The sequence below is a fragment of the Coenobita brevimanus genome, chromosome 1 (assembly GCF_032717465.1).
Source record: "Coenobita brevimanus isolate Jiangsu-jjx chromosome 1, ASM3271746v2, whole genome shotgun sequence".
Taxonomy (NCBI): Eukaryota; Metazoa; Arthropoda; class Malacostraca; order Decapoda; family Coenobitidae; genus Coenobita; species Coenobita brevimanus.
This window is the reverse complement of record NC_136954.1, coordinates 17,021,603-17,025,398: the sequence shown is the minus strand read 5'-3', so window position 1 is coordinate 17,025,398 and position 3,796 is coordinate 17,021,603. Positions and strand designations below refer to the sequence as shown.

The 3,796-nt window shown below is 49.6% G+C and overlaps 1 non-coding gene across 1 annotated transcript; it reads left to right on the top strand.

Annotated features, from left to right (window-relative positions):
* The first annotated feature begins 3,058 nt into the window (after positions 1-3,058).
* Positions 3,059-3,129, top strand: TRNAG-CCC (transfer RNA glycine (anticodon CCC)). Its single transcript has one exon. It is a non-coding gene; the product is annotated as a tRNA-Gly (tRNA).
* The last annotated feature ends 667 nt before the right edge of the window (positions 3,130-3,796 follow it).

Here is a 3,796-nt window from a genome sequence, read left to right as displayed (position 1 = left end):
ACTGATTATAATATAGGTGTGTATTTCTAGCCAGGTGAAGACTGATGGGGATTTGTGAAGAGGGGGAAGGTAGAGAGCGGAGGGAGAGGGAAGGAGGGTGGGAAGCAGCGAAGTTAGGAGAGAGACAGAGAGAGAGAGAGAGAGCAGAAACAGCTATAGAGAAGACAGAGAAGGAGAGTTATAGCCTCGCAAATCTGAATGTTAGAGACAAACTGTTCCAAAAACTGCGTCGAAAACGGTGATTTATATGGGGAGGGGGGGAATTCTTTACGGTGTGGTCTGGGGGAGGGGGGAGTGATCTGGGGAAGTGGGGAGTGGTCTGGGAAGTGGGAAGTGGTCTGGGGGATGGGGGAGTGGTCTGGGGGATGGGGAAGTGGTCTGGGGGAGGTGGAGTGGTCTGGGGGAGGGGGACAGTGTTTTGGGGAGGAGAGAAAGGACTGGGGAAGGGGGAGGGGGAGTTGTCTGGGGAGGGGGGAGTGGTTTGGGGGAGGGGGGAGTTGTCTGGGAGTGGTCTGGGGGAGAGGGGGAGTGGTCTGGGGAGGGGGAGAGTGTTTTGGGGAGGAGGGAGAGGACTGGAGGAGAGGGGAATGGCCTGGGAAGCGGGAGGGTGGGAGTGGTCTGGGGAAAGGGAGTGGTTTGGGGGAGGGGAGTGGTCTGAGGGAGAGGGGAGTGGTCTGGGGGAGGGGAGAGTAGTCTGAGAGAGTGAGGAGTGGTCTGGGAGGAGTGGTCTGAGGGAGGGGGGAGTGGTCTGAGGAAGGAAGGAGTGGTCTGGGGAGGGGGGAGTGGTCTGGGGGAGGAGTATACTTAGTCTTCCCATGTGTCTAGCGATGGTATTCTTGTTGGTTAAGGAAGCTCCCTGATACATTTTCCCAAGCGATTTATTTTGCATATTACACCTTACTGTCCTGTTCTGTGTCACATAAATCCTTCCAGTATCACTTAATTCTGCTTAAGTAACGTACATAAGAATATAAAGCAAGCATATCTAAAAAATAAACCGCTTAGGAACAGGTGTTTGGGAGCTTTCCTAACCGACGGCTTAGGGTCCTAGTTTGCATTGATGAGGCTTCGTAACTCATGATGATGATGATGATGATGGTAATGGTAATGATGATGATCCCTTCACCACCAGATGTTCGTACCAAACAGAATATGCGTCCGTTGGCAGCAAGGACGTCCTCGAACTGAAGTGGTGAATTAAAAGACAATACAGGCTTTATTTATAGATGCCTTGTTTTGTTCTAATTTGTGTGTGTGATAGTAAATCCAATTCCGTTTTCATAATGGAGTTAGTGGAACGAGTTTTGCGTATTTGATAGAGGTATTTTATGGTGCGTGAATTAAACTGAATATTTATCCCCGTGGCACTCTCTCTCTCTCTCTCTCTCTCTCTCGCACACACACACACACACACACACACACACACACACACACACACACACACTTCCTGCAGCAGAGTGAGGGTTTATGTGGGTTACGTTCGTGATTTATTGTACCACTTTCAACCTTCCGACGACTTTGGTTTTGGATACTCTCACTCTCTCTCTCTCTCTCTCTCTCTCTCAGTAAGGACCAGGAGGGGGGTGAAAGGAGAACTTAAAGCGAGGTTTGAGAGGAGGGATTAGAGAGGAGGACGGCGAGAGAGAGTAAAGAGGAAAACCTAAAGGTAAAAGTGGACCAAGAGGGAGATTTCGAGGAGGGGGAGGGGGGACCGAAAAGGGGGGGAAGTGGGGCCAAGAGATGGACTTAAACGGGGGCTAAAGGAAGACTTACTAGGGAGAGGGAGTCGAGAGGGATTGCTAAAGAGGGTGAGAGAAGGCAAGAATGTCACCTAAGATTGGTGCTTTATAAGGGCGTGAGAAGGGGACTTAAATGGTGCCAAAAGGGGGACTAGAAGAAGACTTCCGGGAATATCTCAGACGAGGTGAAAAATGGGAATAAAAGGGGAATCACAGACAACTTAAGGGGTGCCAGAAAGGGGGAAGTAAAGGGCTCTAAGAAGGGGACTTACAAGGGGGCATGAAGGAGAACTGAAGTGGATAGCGACGGTGCGTATAAGAAAAATGAAAGATGGTGAGAGAGGGACATGAAGGGGGTGAGGGAGGGCCTGAGAGGGTACTTACAGGGGTGGTCAAGGGGGGCGGTAATATCTCAAGCCGACACCAAGCTACGCCCAGCAAACAGGCTGCCAGAATATCCTGATATAGTGTTAATGGAGACCAGGGTGGGGGGGGGGGAGTGAGGGGTGGAGGTAAGGAAGGTGATGAGAGAGGGGTGGAGGTAAGGAGGGTGATGAGAGAGGGGTGGAGGTAAGGAGGGTGATGAGAGAGGGATGGAGGTAAAGAGAGAGATGAGAGAGGGAAGGATGTAAAGAGGGAGATGAGAGAGGGGTAGAGGATAAGTGGAGGAATGCAGGAAAGAGTGTAAAAATGCAGTGGAGGAGAGAGAAGGGTGGGAGTGAGAAGGAGGGAAGGAGAGAAGAGGGAGGGTAAGGAATGGATGAGGAGTTAAGAGAGGACCGGAAAGATGAAAGGTAAATGCTTGGGGGAGAGGTGGAGGAAAAGGGAGAGGCAGTAGGGAAGAGGAGGGAAAATCTTGAGAAGGGAAGGGAGAGGAGAGAAGGGAGGGGAGGGGAGGAGACAGAAGAGAAACGAGTGGAGAGGAAGGGATGGGATAGAAGGGAGGTAGATGACGGGGTGGGAAGGGAGAGGACTGGATAGGAGGGTTGGAGACGGGGGAAAAGGCAAGTGAATGAGAAGGAAGGAAAGCAAGTGAGAAGGGAATGGAGGGGACTAGAGGGGAGAAGAGGAAGTAAGAAGGGAGGTGAATAATAAGGGAGAAAATGGGGCCAGAAAGAATGGAAGACAGGTAGGAGAAGGCAAGAGGGTTTCGAAAGGGTTGAGAAAGAAATGCGAGAGGGCAAAAGTCGCGAAGAAAGCGAAGTAGAAAAGAGGAGTGGAGAAGAAAAGGAAGAACTAGAGAAAGAAGGTGAAAAGAGGATGAAATGGAGGGAAGAAAAGTAGAGGCGTGGAAAAGACAGAGGGAAAGATTGTTCACGGCGCCGCTGGTGTAGTGGTATCATGCAAGATTCCCATTCTTGCGACCCGGGTTCGAGTCCCGGGCGGCGTACTTTCGGGGGGAGGCGGTGGCAGAATCGGTAGAGAGGCGGCTTGCAGTCCTAATGGACCCAGGTTCGAATCCCGGCAAGGGCAGGGAAGAGTTTAAGGATTTGAATTTCTTAAAAAGCAGACTTTTCTGATCTACCAGATGACCCGCCGACATGTCATAAAAGTACCCCCACTAATACCAGTACACCAGTCCTGTATGAGACAGCCCTTGCATGTATTCGATATGGATGGTGGGTGTTAACACCGAAATGTGGAGATGTAGGAGGACTACTGGGCCCCAAGGAGACTTGAGAATAGGTCTTGAAGCCTTTACCCAGAGTCGGACACGTAAAAAAAAAAAAAAAAAAAAAAAAAAAAACGGGAGGGTACATAACAAGAAATATACGAGTGTGTAAGACTGAAGAAGAGGGAAAGAAGAGAAGTGGAAGTGAGATGAAAGAACGAGAGACCAATAAGAAATGTGAACGTGAAAAGAAAAGGAAGAGGAAGGGTTTTTGCTAAGTGAATGCAAGAGAGAGAAAGCAAGTTGTGAAGCCCCCTGTTTTGTACAGTAATTTCTAAAGCATATGATAACGATAGATCATGTCTGCCTTTTCTGTATCGTTGCTGACTACGCTATGTAATATGGGATGCAGGCTAATCACAGTGTTCTGTAAATTGCATTAAAA